Raw genomic sequence first — 16,509 nt, 5'->3', positions numbered from 1 at the left:
TGTGCATGAAAAATGGAATATTCTAATCCCTGTCATTTTAGAGGATTTAGATGAGGATTTGTCCTCCAACATACTCAGCTAACAGATCCATCAAGGATGGCCTCTGAGTGAGCTCATCATCAGGGAGCTCAATGGTAGAGCAAACTAAACAGACATCTGTACCCACCCTGGTGTTTCTGGACTCCAGAATAAACACTTAACCCTAGGTTTCTAAAAGATTTTAAGAAATATTTGGACTACACATATCCTTTTAAAAACATTTAGAGAAGCCTTGCTACAATGAAGAAGCCTTAATCAGTTCTTCAAGATATCCACTGATGGGATTCTGCATCTCAGCTGAAGTTCCCTTATTTCCTCTTTTCATCTTATAAGTGGCCACTTGCCAGCAGTCTTTAGCTGGCAGCCAGTAATGTGGTGATGATTAGCTGACACTGATGAGCTATTTCTTTCAGTCCTTTTGCCCAGGACTTCCCAGCTGAAACAACTTTAAACAGAAGAGAAAGAAATAGGTGAATTATTTCAAGAAGTGGGAAGACAAAATACATTCCTGAGTTTTTTATGATCTTCCTTTTGCAACAATTGTAGTAATTTTGTTCCATTAAATGCATATATTGGAGGCCACAGCTGTTTAGTCATAATTTTGATAAGAAAAGATATCCTGGAAAGTCAATGACAGAAATAGAATTGCATCATAGGATCGGGGAAATACTTGGCAAAAAGGGCCTCTAGAGGACAATTAGTCCACCAACAACTCACTCAGAGCAGGAATACTGTCAACATAAGGTCAGATCATCTTTCACAGGATCTCAGGGCCTGTGTTCCCCCATTTGCAATACAACAGAAATGGAAGAAAGGCAAGGGCTAGAGAGGTGAAAAATCCTTCAACCCATCTTATTCTTTCCCATTTGGTGCTGTGCACATATCTGGTCCTTACAGACCTAACTAAAATTTGTAGACAGAGAGGTGTCGTGCGTTAATATTCCTGACGGAGGTGGAAGAAAAACTGGGATGTTCATTTTGGTGGCTGCCCACCCTTAAATCCCTTATGATCTATAAATCATAGATACCCACAATGAAATTATCAGTCTGCATTATTTTTCCTACCACCAGGAGAGTGCATTGCATTTCTCAAGTTAATACAGATTCAGGCTCCATGAATTCCAAATTTTCAGTGTGAGATGAGAAAGAAATCTTACATCTTAAACTGTTTTTTTTAAAAAAAATCATGCTTTGCTTTCACTTGCCCAAGACTGACTGCTTCATTTACAAAACGCATGTGTTCTCTGGCAGACTGCATCTGGGCTATGACTAGAGTATTATTACTGAGAAAGGTGCATAAATGATCACAGGAAAAGTAAGACCTGCTGTACTATTCTACTTGATGATCTGGCCCTCTCTGGGGTTTAAGACTGAGTTCTAGGTGCTCAGACATGTTTGCTTTACTGATATTATTAGTCTGGAATTGTCTAAAGATAAAATATTTAAATTAAAGGTTAAAGTACTGGTTTCTTCCTCTAACTGAAAAACCAGTCAAATTGGATTTACATTTCAGAAACTGGCAAGATGAAACACAGGACTAAAACTGCAGCTAAGTAATAATGCATTTTATTCCTGACTGGTACTGATTTCCCTTATGACTCTCCTCACCATGCCATAATGATGAAATTGATGTCCAGCTTCACTCTGTAAAAGGTCAGCATGTCCAGACAAAGAACACCCTAAAGTGAAGCTGTTCTAAATTTATTATCAGGCTTCCTGAGGAGCTCACCCATAGGATCCAAGAATGATCCTGAAGTCAAAGGCAAACCTGAGCTAAATTTTTTCTTGTACATATTGCAGACTGTCACAGACTTGAACCTCTGAGTGTTTTGTTCTATTCACAAACAGTTCAACATCTCCAAAGCTGTAACTTTGTATCGCCCCTGTGTAAGGACATGCCACCCCAACTTCTTTGACTTTACGGGTAGACCTGAGCTCCTTAATTTGGTGACCCCTCCAGGCTCTGGAAAGAGAACTGAAGCCTTCACAGACATTTGGATATCATGTGGGCATAATATATTTTTACACAAAGCAGCATTTATGAGTCACCTGGACAGAGAAGCAACAGTCCTGAGCAAAAAAAGCCATTTTGTCGGAGTCCTGGCAGTACAGCACAATTACTACAGTACTTCCCTAAATCTATTTGTCAAGGTACCTGTGTCTGCATTTCCCTCCCTCTCTGACTCTCCTGCAGTTTCTTTAAAGAGCTGTCTTTCACATGATTCATCTGATCAGCAGCACAAGGCTGGTAGATGTTCAGTTATTTCTGGAAAGGTGTTTACCTCAGGTTGTTGCCTCATTCAGCTTGTGAACGGCCATTTGGCTCTAGGTGAAACCTTTAAATGAAGAACCCAAAGCAATATTTTAACCCATTCTTCTTCTTTGACATCGTCCTCTAGGGCAATTAACTGTGGCAATTATGTGTGGCAACTGCTATACTCTACATTCAAACATCACAAAGGATTCTTAAAGTCAACAATGACATGCTCAAATGTCAATAATTGCTGAACAGACAATGCTTCTATAATTGGTTTGATTATTTTATCTATAGAAACTCAAGAAGTTTTCAGATATTACAATTTCTAGAGAAGTTGAGGTTATTTTTTTAGGGAGCATATATATGGAAAATTTTTGATAAAATGGGAAATCAAAACTTTATATCTCATCTGGTGATTAAAAAGAACTACACATTTGATTTGGGGTCAGCATCACTTGCCCTGGCTTTGGGTAGTTCAAATGGAGATAAAGTTTTAAGTGAACTGCACATGCTGTACAAAGTTTCCATGCAAAATTAAACCTTTTTTTTTTTTTTTTAAATAAATACTCTTGTAATGCTGAAAAAGTAGAAACTTTCAGAATTTGACTAATACTTACCATTATGTTTTGCAATAACCTATAACTTCTTACAGAAGCGTAAGAGGAAACCTGGTTAGGGAATAGCACATTGTTAGAGCAGAGACTCTTCGGTCTCTCCAGCTATAAAAATGATGGTAATAAGGATAATTTTTTACTCATGGGAGAGGGCAGAGTGGACTTTGATGGCATTGCAAAGCTTAATTGACTGGTTTTTGGCATGTGGGCTTGTTGAATTGGGAGAAGGAACAGGAAGAGGCATTAATGTTGTACAAAGTATTCCTATGATTTTTGTTGTAATTTATTATTTATCACCTGCCATGTACATAAAGGCTTTTCACTACTCCACCTGGTTTTGCCCTGTAATAGTCATCAGCCTCCAAGTCTACAGTTGTTCGCTGTTCATGCAATATTAACATTCATGATCTTGCCAAGATGTTTAGAACAAGAAGCCAGAATACACTTGCACACTTGTACACACCAGGGATGGCATACTTTCAGATCACAGAGGCATTATCCCAAGCATATGAATGCACTATGTAAGCAGAACTTGAGGGATTAGCAAAACTGGACAAATTGGCTGCAATTGACTGTATGAATAAAAGGTTAAGTAAAGCCTTTCCAGTAATTTTTCTCAGCATAATTACTCAATGCACTGCATTTCACAGGGTGGAATGCTTTGAGAAAGACTGTTTCTGAATTGGACCTCTAGTTGTAGTTCAAGGTGACTTTTCTTTCAGTAGAAGCCAGTATATTACAGAAGCCACAAGATATGCTATGTAAAGTTGTGTTTAAAATATTATCTTCTATGTGGAGGCAGAAGTATGGGCCAGATATTTTAGAGTAGGGAGAAACACGTCTACTGTTTGCCTGAGAGCAAGCTACGTGAGTATTATGGTAATTATAGCAAACATCATTTTTCTCGTGTGAACAGCCTCATTTCAAGCAACCTCTGCTAACTGGTGAGAAATGTCAGCATATATAAGCTGGGGAACTGTGAACCACATTAAAAAGAGATATCCCCATTAAAGTACAATGAGGTTGGATCTAATCCTGCACGTGTCTGGTGAGGCTACATCCATAACACTGAGCATTTCAAATTCACAGAAAGCCAAAAAATCCAAAAGGCTTGGCGTGAAAAAGGGTGTTTTATTTTCACTTCAACAATCATTGGAAGTTCTAATTACACTTTTCACTTTTATAATAAAAGTTATAAATCAGATGATCTCAAAAGGGATTACAATCCCTGATGAACTTAATCTTATAATGGCTTCTTTAAATTATATTTTCTAGGGCTTACGGGAAGCCAAGCATAAAACCAGATCTCCTTACTCCTTTATCTATACTTCAGTCATCAAAAAAACTAACTAATGGCTCTCACCTTCTCATTTTATTTTCTTAATTTTCTCTTCAATGAGATAACTCTTGTCTTCTTAACAGGCACCAACAAACTGTGACCAAAGCAAGCCAGCAATTAATTTGCTGGAAAACCAGACTAGTTCTCAGCCAGATCACACTTTTTCAAGTATCTTTATAAAAGATTTATGCTCTAATTAAAATAAAGAACAATAACTTACAGGAAAATGTTGATTTATTTTATTTGTTTAAGAAGCCAAACATAATGAATTTCATCTTTATTTAGTGAAAATTTGCATGCAAGTAAATCTTGGGTGACTTCACTGAATGTGATTGCTGGGGATCTTATATAAATTGTTAAATTAATTTCTCTTTATTTTTCTTTTTTTTCCCCCCCTTTCTCATCAGTCCCTTAAGGAAAATGGTCTTTCTTACCCTTTCTTTCTGTTTCACAGAGACAAACAGAAGAGATTATATCTTTTTTATTGTAGGAATAGATCTTCTTTAATGCTTCTGGAATTTCTCCTTTGTGTCTCAAATCAGCAGAATTTGAGAGCCATAATGAGAAACAGCAAGGTGAAGTTTAAAGAGAAATGCTTGAGACATAGAAACACATGTGCCACTGTCAAAATCTCACCATTCCCTGAGCAGCAGAATGGAAGACGAACCCTTCTGTGTTCTGAGTTGCAGTATAGATCCTTTGTGGAAAATGGGAGAGACCCAAGTAAAGAAAACAGATAGACAGATCAGGGAGATAAAAAGGAAGAGGGAAGTTGACTGTGCCTAAATATAAATGTTGAGAAATAAAATCAGAAGAAAACAAATCTCTGAAGGGGGAACAAACAATATTTTTTATTTCAAATAAATTAATAAAATAATAGGAATAAGTTAACCAGTATTTTGCTATTTACAGGTGGGATATGAATACTGTATTCATATTAGAGATACAGTCAACCTGCTATCTAAATTACCTGACTAATTGTTATTACTCTATTGATGGGCTGTGGTGTAGGTGGCAGATGTGATTGTATGACATACTGTGTTATTTTCATTACATCTTTCATTCTTAAGGGATTACAAAGTTTGAAAATGCATTTAACATACACATTTTTAAATGTCTTTGAATATCATTTGTTTGGGACGAATGGTTGCAATTTAGGTTAGCTGTCTCAGTTCTGTGACTTGTGCAAAAATTCCAAGAAGGATGAAAGAGATTTAAAAGGGACATCTATTGTAACTGCCAGTCCTAATGTCAAGAAAATATAAATTTTTCCAGTGTGTTTGTCTCATGACTTTTTGTAAGTCAGGCATATCATATTGAATAGGAATTAAGTGCCATGGTTACAAAATCTGTGGTGCTTTACAAAATCTGTGGTGTTTTATCTGAAAACTGAAAGCAATTTTAAAGGCTGGTGTTATTTTGGTAAACTAGAAAGGGTAGGATGTAATAGGCTGAAAAGAATGTGCCTGCTCAAGGAGAGGAAATCTTTTTGCTATGAAATCTGGGCCATTACTACTGGTATGTGTTACAAAGATGTTTGATTTCTGACAGATGCTAACTGATAAGTTGCAGTTTTTGGTGTCTGTATCTTCATAACATCAGAAACAGTCTGCTGCCTGAAAAATTTTCAATGCAAAAGAATAAAAATGAATATAAAATTTCGATAAAGGTAAAGATAAACACTGAGTATCGATAGAGATCAACACAGAAATAATAGCTTGAACTACTGGGTTGAACATAAAGGGAAGAAAAATTAGGGTGTATTTCATAAAAAAATACACTCTAATAGTGAAGCTTTATTAGACTGTGGAATAGTCCCATGGGGCAGCAGTCGACCTATATCAGACATTCACAAGTAGCCAGGACAAAGTAGTGGAAATAAAACTATAGGAAGCAAGTCTTTATTTATAAGGTGATGTGATCTATTTGTTGATTTCTCGTCTCTACAGGTGCTTTCAAGATTTTCTGGAGCTTGAGCTTGCAAAAAGTCTTGTCCTATCTACCCTGTACTGCACATGTAGTATCCCGGTTGACTTCAGTATTTCATATTAATCCTATCCCTAGCAGCTCCTTTGCTTCCTATTGTTCCTGAATTGTTCCTGAATTCTTGGCTCCCCGTTTTCAACTGCTGCCCATTTGCTCTTGCAGTTGCTCTCCTACCCTTGTGACCTTGGCAGGCAGTGAACACTTTTGAGGAGCTAATCAGGCTTTTACAGATTTCACTGAAGAGGTATTAGAGTAGCACCTTGTCAGAGAATGCTAGGTGGACAAACTTTACTATTTTATGATGTTTTTTCTATACTTGTTTTGACACACACAGATCTTTGTCCACCAAGCTGATACAAATACATACAAGCAAAAGTGATTTATGTTTAATTAAAATGCTTTCTACGGCTTGACTGAGCATAAAAGTCTTTCAAAAATACAGCTCCCAAATAAGGACTCTAGGGAAACATTTACAAAATAAGATGAAAACAAAAAAGTACAACACAATTACTTAGCAAACCAAGTTCCAATTTAATAATTCATGCCATTCCTCCATGGCATTAATTGGGATGAGGAAGCAGAGATGGTGACAAAGTGTTTTGCAAAAGCCTTCTAAATGTACACTTTGACCTTTCTGGATATTTCAGCTTTCTGTGTGTGTCAACAGAATCAGTGCTTTGAGAATGAGTGCATCCTCATCCTAGAAATTATCTTTTGATTTATTAACTATTCAAGCTAACACCCAACTGTAACTTCTGTAATTCATTACAGCAGTAATTTTCTCCATGGTTTGTCCCAGTACATCAAAGTTTCACTCTTTCCCTCTTGGTTCACACTCAGTTGAAGAAAATTACTTTTTTTTCCTTAAGCCTTTATTTATATTTGTATGCTCATGCTGAGGCGAACTGTATGAGGTTTAACAAGGCCAAGTGCCGGGTCCTGCACTTCGGTCACAACAACCCCATGCAACACTACAGGCTTGGGGAAGAGTGGCTGGAAAGCTGCCTGGCCGAATAGGACCTGGGGGTGTTGGTTGACAGCTGGTTGAACATGAGCCAGCAGTGTGCCCAGGTGGCCAAGAAGGCCAACAGCATCCTGGTTTGTGTCAGAAATAGTGTGGCCAGCAGGAGCAGGGAAGTGATCGTGTCCCTGTACTTGGTGCTGGTGAGGCTACACATCAAATACTGTGTCCAGTTTTGGGCCCCTCAATACAAGAAAGACATTGAGGTGTTGGAGCGTGTTCAGAGAAGGGCAACAAAGCTGGTGAAGGGTCTGGAGCACAGGCCTTATGAGGAGCGGCTGAGGGAACTGGGGTTGTTCAGTCTGGAGAAGAGGAGTCTGAGGGTAGACCTTATCTCTCTCTACAACTACCTGAAAGGAGGTTGTAGTGAGGTGGGTGTTGGTCTCTTCTCCCATGTAGTTAGCGATAGGACGAGAGGAAATGGGCTCAAGCTGCGTCAGGGGAGGTTTAGGTTGGAAATTAGGAGAAATTTCTTTACAGAAAGGGTAGTCAAGCATTGGAACAGGCTGCCCAGAGAGGTGGTGGAGTCACCATCCCTGGAAGTGTTCAAAAAACGGGTAGGCGTGGCACTTCGGGACATGGTTTAGTCTAGTCTACCTTTGATTGGTTTAGTGTGGATTTGGTAGTGCTGGTTAATGGTTGGACTGGATGATCTTAAAGGTCTTTTCCAACCTAAACAATTCTATGATTCTATTCTATGATAAACAAACACAAAGAGAAAGTGTGAACCCACCTGTCATCATCACCAATATGCAAAATATATACACTACTTTATCCACATTTTCCCATAATAAAACTAGAAGATCTACTCTCTATTTCATAGATGCAGAAAAAAATTGTCAGGTAACAAATCTTGCTAAACCCAGTCCCAATTTCCCTGTTTTTGTTGTCTCACAAAGGGAGTTCGTTACCCCGTGTGCAACAATCCAATCCACACAGTGAGTTGAGATATCAATTTTATTTCATTTCTGCGCAGAGATGGGTGCTAGATGGTAATTCCACAGAGCTAGCACACTGAATGAGACTTTCTGCACCTTATTTATACACAAAACTTACAGAGTTAGTAATCATTCTTTTTATGATGATTGGTTAGTAATTACCATCTTATCTGCTATTGGTCAACTATATTCTAATTATCCTTGCTTGCTATGTAAATTAGCACGCATGCTTCTTATGAGGGGGGGGGAGGTTGCAAATCCTTTTGGTCCTAAATTGAGTCAGTGGTGGCAATCTCCCCCTGCCAGAATTATCTTTCCCTCAGTTACTGTTTTTAGGCAATCGTCCAGGCACCTTCTGGGGTGGGATGTTCCCTTTTATCAGTTTCTCAGCACTTCTTCAAGGTCTAGTTGCTCTGGGATGTCTTTGGTTAAAGGATACTGAATGTTTGTTCTTCTGATTAGGGATGATTAAGTGTCCTTTACTTGCTAGCTTATAAAAACATCTTGGCCTGATTAGCTGATAGCTAAGTTTCAGAGATAGCCTTCAACATTTTGACTACTGAACACTACTTGTTTTTTAGTTTTAAATATACAATGGCATGGTGTTCCCAACTGGCATTACAGCTATGTCATCTTTTGTTTTGAACAGGGTAGCTGGTTAAAGGTCTGAGATTACTAGTCTACCACATACCATATTCTGGTACTGGAAATAGAGCTGATTGATGTGTCCTGACTGACCCTTTGTTTTTCATTACATAGTGGGTTAATCATGTGATGTCAAGCATGATGCAGGAGAAGGGGAAGAGTAGATTCATTTTTGCTCCTCATGGTATATTTTACCAGTTCAAGGAGAAAACGTAACTGGAAGCCATATTTTTTATGTCATTTGAAACAACTAGGGATTTACAGGACAGGAAAACTGTGGATGCTTGTCCTATTTGCATGTGGAATAAGGCTTCACATAGAGGAACAATGCAAGGGAAAGACAACTATTCATTGACAATCCAACTCCTTTTTGCCCATTAAGGAAATCTCAAAAGAAATGGGAAGTCTTGTTATGGTACCATTGTAAACTGCATTCATACAAAACTGCAGAGGGCTTATGATAAAGGGATTATACACTGAAACTGTACAAACACATTTATTTTAAAAATGTTTTTTACACCATTCCACTGTACTTACCTATACCTATTGTATGAGTTGTAAGAGCACAATCAACTCCCGTCTTGAGATTGTAAGAGTTTGCACCAAGCCTAGTAGCTCTGCCCCAATACCCCTCACTGTGTCCTAGTTTTCTGATTCATCTGAATAAAACAGTTATTCGCAATGAAGTTTAGGATGGATTGATGTCGGTTAAGAAGAATTTTCAATCAGTCTCAACACCGTTGTGTGTTCTTGCCGCTCTTTGTCACTGTTTTCTTTCAGCCTCCTGGCAGTTGGCCGTTCCCTGGCCTGTTAGACTATGGACGTTGTAATACAAATATTAGGATAAGTATGAATGGAGAATGCAAAAATCTGGGTGTGGAAGGCTCTGAAGAAAACAGCGGCAGGGAGAAGCTAATGAGAATAAGAGGTGTTGATGGTACCAACGTTAGCAGGTCATCAAGATCCCGGCAGAGCGGAGAGAAAAGGCAAGGAGTAAACACCGATGACTTACAGCAGTGGACAGGGTGGAGAGACTAATCACCCCCTAATTAGGGAGTAATCAACCTAAAAAAAGCAGGAGAGGTTGTAAAGTCTTACTAGCTGACATCCCTTGTTGTCTGTTCTATCACAAGACATGCTGTATAGATCACTTGGATACAATCTTCTTGGTTTCATGATTGATGGACAGGCTATTTGGATGCACATGTGTAGTGCTGGAAGTATGTGGGTATAAATGTGCGAATGGTAGTTAGTGAAATCAGTTTTGTTTCAAAATGAAATTATCTTCTCCCACTACAATATTGCTTATTGACCTTTGCTACCTTGTTGCTACAACGCTGCATCAGAGTTTCCCACAAGTCAATAGCTGTCAGAATACAGTAATACAGCTAGGCAGTGCATGTCATTAAGACGGAGGGCTGGGCAAAGAAATCTATCCCATAGAATTAAAGAAAATATCAGTGGCAAAGGTGTGAGTTCATCACTTATGCTGCAACAGCATCACTAAACTGTTTTCTTTCTCCCCATGCTGAGCTTGCTTCTACCTTCCATTTTCTAATGAGCAGGCACTGTGTCACACACAATCAAATTATGTTTTGTGGCTGAATGCCAAACATGCTTTTTCTCCTAGAACTAGTGCAGAATAATTTAAGAGTCTTAAGCATCATTATATTAATATAAAAGCTTTTCATTCCCATTAAGGTTTGCTCCTCATTTTTCAAATGTCATTTACAACAATTGATTTGTATCTTGTTCATTTGAAATAATTCATCTGAGATTGAAAATAATAAGAAAAAATAGTGGCATAAATGACACTTATTCTTTAACAGGTTTACTACTACAAGACATTTGTCTAAATGGGCTTCAATGTATTATCGATTTTCTATCATTGCATTTTCTAAAAATAGAATGATGATTTCTTTCATTTTTCTCGTCATCTTATGTTGTGTTATAGCTCTCTCAAATTGAAAGTGATATATACTATGGAAAGTGATATATACTATGGATCTCTGTACTTTCTTATATTGCTATGGTAGCATGCAGCTTTCCTCTGCAGTGCTGACTTCTAATTTGTTGTCTTGTACTGAGCTGTAGAGAATTGTTACATGGGTTGGCAGAGCCAAGTAGCAGATCCGAATCAGCTAGATGGAGGTTGACAGAAACAAAGATGGAACAAGGAAATATAGGTGGCAGGAGAGGACAAGTATAAAGACTGAAGAAACATAACATTGCCATGTAGCAGTTAGAGCTGGGGATTCAGAGTCCAGCAATTTCTACCATTGATTTGCTGTGTGACTGTCTAAAACTCCAACTGGGTGTTGGTGGAAAAGAATCCCAGATTTTCATTTTACACATCTCCCTTACAATTCAGACTGGGAGTGGGGGGTGGGGAGGATGACCAAAATCCATGTCCCAAATGATAGGTGTATTAGCCAGTTTATATATAGCATTGCCTGTCTTTTAACTTAGTATGAAGAAACAGACAAGTTAAACTTGATATCCAAAAGGCTGTAAACATGAATTTATAAAATGCTGTTGAATATATTGGTCCTACCCTAGTAATTAAACAAGATTGGTCACTGGATCATCTGTACTTAATAGATAGTTTTTAATACTAAAATTGTAGAAAACATTTACATCTAATGACACTTATGAAAGTTTTCATAGATACCATAAGCCAAGCTGCACATAATTATTTCTTATTTTTTCATTGCATGCATGTAAGTCTTCTCTGACTTTTCATCATCTTCTTGGCTTTTCAGGTTTATCTCAAAATGAGATCTTATTGTCATACAAACTCAGTCAATAAACTGGGAAAAACCTCAACTGAGATAATTGTTGCCATCAACCTTCTAAATAAACATCTGATAGGAAAAAGGTTAGCCAGAAGAAAACTAGAAAGTGAGGAATGAAAAAGTTCCTGTTCAGGCAGCGGAGGAACACATTAATCAGTCTCTTTGTGTGCTTTTCCTCAGGTGTAGTACATACCACCATCTAGTGGCTCTGAATATAATATAGAAAATGACACCTAACTTTAATATAATTTGTTTTGATGTTTGAAACTGAAAATCCTCAAATAAACTTTTACAGGAACCATTATTGGTAACATAACATCTCCTGCAACGTTAAAATCCATCAGAACATCAGAATTACGTGTGAGATTGCAAACTGTCTTGGCCTTGACTAATACAGAAGTGCCCTGCCAGAATACAAGGCAATGGAGGCAGGAGATAAATATTCCCTAATCCTATTCTTCTCTCTTCTTGGCACAGAGAGCCACTGAAACAGAATATGTAATACCAATCTACAGAGAGGGAGAACTTCTGCCTTTAATAAACAGGATTGCAAACACATCTGAAATTAGCTCTAATATTGTGTGACTTGTGTTGTCAATTAGAAAAAATGACTTTGCTTCTACCTCAGAAGAATTCTTTTTCAAAACTGTTTCTGTGGTATTTAATGGTAGATTTTTCTGCTGTAGTATAAGGCAGTAGGTAAAAGCAGTGTTATGATGTGGGGTCTGCAATTATGGACTTCAAGACCTGAGGTAAATGGCAACTGTTTGGAATCAGGTTAATCAAAACTGCATAGCTGAGCATAATTGAAAGCATATGATCTGTGTAGATCCTGAAATTCTTTCATGATCAGTGAGGTTTTACATAACAGCAATAGATGTTTCCTTATGTAGAGGCTGTTCACTGAAGTCTGATCTTGAATTCAACAATGCAAAAGTAATCCTATTAGGCCAGATGCTGAACTGTACATATGGAAGTCATGGGATAGAAGATGGGGACAAGGAAAGTCTCAAAGACTAGATGCTGCATTTTTATTCCATTGGTCAAGTGATAAATTATAATTTCTTCTTGTCAGTTCAGACTACAGTGGACACTGGGAATGTCTTATTCAAGAGACCTGGCTAGAAGAGTGACTGGAAGCATTGTTCCACTGTTCAGTTAAGCTTTTTGTGTAGTCCAGAGACAGGATTCAGCTTGGCAGTTGAAATTCCCATACATATTGATAAATAACCCTACACCATGAAGGTGGGCAGAACTCTCAACTATAATGAGAGAGCAGAAAATAAAGTAGAAGGAAGAGATGAGGAAAAGATACAAAAATAAAATAAGATGGCCTCTGTCCTATATATGTGCATATCTGTCAACCAGTTAAAGTTACTAGGTTGTTCATAACATTTCCAAAAAGCTCAGGCGCTCTTCTATAATTGAGTGAAGTCACACAGGCTTATTCTGAGACATATTTATTAATGACTTTGCTCAAACAAATGAACAAAACATTAAAATAAAAACCATAACCCTGTCTTCTAGCAGTATGTATATATTTTATTTTGTGGATGCTATCAACAACTCTTACCTACAACTGTTTGTCTGCGGGAATCATAGGTGGTGGCTAGACATACCAGCTTTTATTTCCATTAGTGGCCAATATTCCCTGTGGTGATAACAGAATAATAATAAAAAAAAAATTCAGATGCTCTTGTATGCTTTACCAGTCAGCTTTTCAGAAAACAATTTTGGAAGGAATATTCCTAGCAGGATCACATGTAGATTTGTGAAACAAGGGTGTTTTCCAGAAAAAACACTGTTCTGCATCACATTTATCTCATTTTTTGCAGCTTCCGCAGTAGAAACTTTCAAAGATGCTCTGAGCAGTGCCAGATATCCTGCTGGTTACTCATAAAAAGCACAGTTTAGGAGAAATGTTATGGCATTTTAGCCAATATGCTCTCTCTTTCTGTCTCTCTCTGTCAAAATATTTTTGGTGCTTTTTAGCACACTCAAAAGAGTTTAATATGTGATGGAGGTTGTGACAATATGTTTAGTACCTAAAAATATTTATTTTAATAGTGGCCAAAATAAGCAATTTAAACTTGTTTGAACTCTTGGAAATTTCTTACTGTAAGGTTATTGCACAAAAGGAAAACATAAAGTTTGGATATGTAAGAAAGAGTAATTACTAGAAGAAAACTATTTTACTACTGTGCTTATCACTCATGACAGTAATATTAAACATACCTTTTTTAAGAGAGGGGCTGTTGGAAAGAGTGAAGAAAATATAGAACTTGAAGAATTAAAGGAATATATAGAAAGCAAAAGCTCATTTGTTTATCCTATTAGGGAAAAAAATTGAGAGGTGATCAATAATTTTAAAGAAGATTTACAGTACAGTACAAACATGCAACAAGAAATTATGTCTATGATTTTAAGAAGTAAAATTGGAGATATGGCCTGCATCTTTAGCTGTGAGGGTAATTAACCACTACAAAACATTACTTAGGAAAATTGTCCGTTCTTCACCTCTTCAATGAAGACCCAAATTACTGGACTGCAATCAGGAGTGACTGGATGGAATTCAGTGGTCTGTTAGACAGAAGGTCTGATTCAGATGATAAAAGCACATTTTATTGACCCTAAAAATCAATAAAGGTTTGTCATTTTAAGCCCTAAATATCATAAAGAAAATTAATCATGCAAAACTGATTTGTCTGTGTTATAATGAATCTTCATACTCAGAAAAAGCATCAGAATAATGGAGTGCAAAAGGAACATTCCCTTTTGCTGCTTCTTCTGCCTGTCTCCATATGGTCACAACTCTGGGACTTGTCATCATATCCATTTCTTCATTACATATAACAGTTCTGGATTTGTCCTGGAAACAGTTGTTTACAGCCAAACCTAATGCACGGGAATTAAGTGCAGTGTTTCCAGTCACTAGATCCACAATTTGTGGGCATTCGTTATTAGTTCACAGCTATACTCTGACAAGATGGGGTGGGGGGGGTAAAAGGAGGGGGTGTAAAGTGCTGAATACTTCATGTGGGCAACCATAGTATTTGCTTCTGATACTGCTTCAGTCTGCATTGTCCCACAAAGCACATGGAATTGTGGTGCATTTTCATGCCAGCAGCAAAGCAATTGCTGTCCCCTACTAACCCATCGGTAGAGTACTGATCCATTAGATAACTCCATTTACAACAGAAAAGGACTCTGTATTATAAGTGGATAGAGACTATCTCCTCCCCCTCCTTTTTGTATGTCTACTTTAGTGACAGTATAAGAAGTTACACATGATAACACAAGTTTGGGGTAGGGGGTGCTGCATATGGCTGCAAATGTATGATTGCTTCTGTTTAAGCCCTTCAGAAATCTATCTGTGATGCTCATAAATAGTTATAGGGGGAGAAAAAGGCATTCCTAATTTCATTCCTCAGGAGATGGGGAGAGAGATGACTTATAAAGATAATCAAATAAAGAAGGATCAGCCAATATTAGCATCCTGAATAATAACACAGAGATTGACCAAAGAGATTTAAACACTTCAACACTCCCTGGAAAAGAAAATCCATTTTTCTGATAACAGTTATTGAAGTTGAGCTATCGCAAAACATAGTTTACAGAATGAATGACTACAGCACAGGAATGAAAAATATCTTAGTATACAATCTGGAATGGTCAGACGCCCTTTGGGGCAGATCTTGTTATCCAGCAGTTCAATGGGTATCTGTAATACTAGTCTTAATCATGAAAGTGAAGATCTATTTCCAACCTATTTGGCCTGATAGCCAATTATTTATTCTTCAGTGACTTCTTTTGTAAACAGTTTTGCTCTATTCTGGGGATGAAAATGTTTGGTAAGATCACATTATTCACATTCTGCTGTGCAGGATCTTCATACAAATCTGTATCTAGTGTCTTTTATTCATATGAAGTAAATTCTTGTTGTTTAGACTTAGTTTACCATACCTAAGTCAAATGGACTAGGTCAATTCAAGGCACTTTTTATATAGTTCATGATTCTTTTTTTTAGTCTCTGATAATTGCACTAACTCTGTAGCATATATAAATGCGTCAGGCATTGATCATCCTTAAAAAAAACCCACAGAAATGTTAGACATGAAATAATTTGAACATCCCATTGACAGTTGCACCCATCTCTTAAGCATTCATCCACTTTAAAAGCAAGATATATGGCTAGGTTTGAATTTGAGCAGTACCTTCTTTGCTTTTTGGCCCCAGCTACATGACACAAAGTGAATCAACCAACAAATCTAAATAAAGAAGATTTTGCACTGGTTGCAAAAAATTATTCAAGCAAATATTGTGGCAGTGAAAATGCTTTATCTTTAGTCAGAGCAATAAGACCATAATTACTGAGCAGCCACCAAAGACTAAATGTACTTTGAGTCTAACAGCTGATTTCTAGTTGCCAAGCCAGTAAGAATCTTGCCAATTTATATTTGATTTTAACTCATTATGAATATCTCAAAATATCCTTAAAAATCCTAGCTTTTGATAAGGTAAAACTCACCTCATGAATAGCCTATTTGATATAAGGCACTAGAATGATATGAATCATCCAGTTACAGACCTGGTTTTTAATTACACAAAACCTCTGGTTAATCACAAATGATTGGTATGTTTGGATTAAATATTTTCCCTGCATTTATCAGTGGGTTTAGTCAATCCCCACAAACAAATGCCATCACAAGGACCCTCATTTAGGGGTCACTTATGCAAAAGTTACTGACGTTTAATTTGGGGAAAAGGAGTAATCTCATGTTTCTTCAGTTTCTATAACAACGAGGACAATTATGGCCATTAATAAACACTGAAGAGCGGTGTGGAGGTCCGTCACCCCACTGTTTCTTTGTCTTG

Source organism: Pelecanus crispus, chromosome 6 (genome assembly GCF_030463565.1).
Source record: "Pelecanus crispus isolate bPelCri1 chromosome 6, bPelCri1.pri, whole genome shotgun sequence".
Lineage (NCBI taxonomy): Eukaryota > Metazoa > Chordata > Aves > Pelecaniformes > Pelecanidae > Pelecanus > Pelecanus crispus.
The sequence above is the reverse complement of the archived record's forward strand: the minus strand, read 5'-3'. Positions refer to the sequence as shown.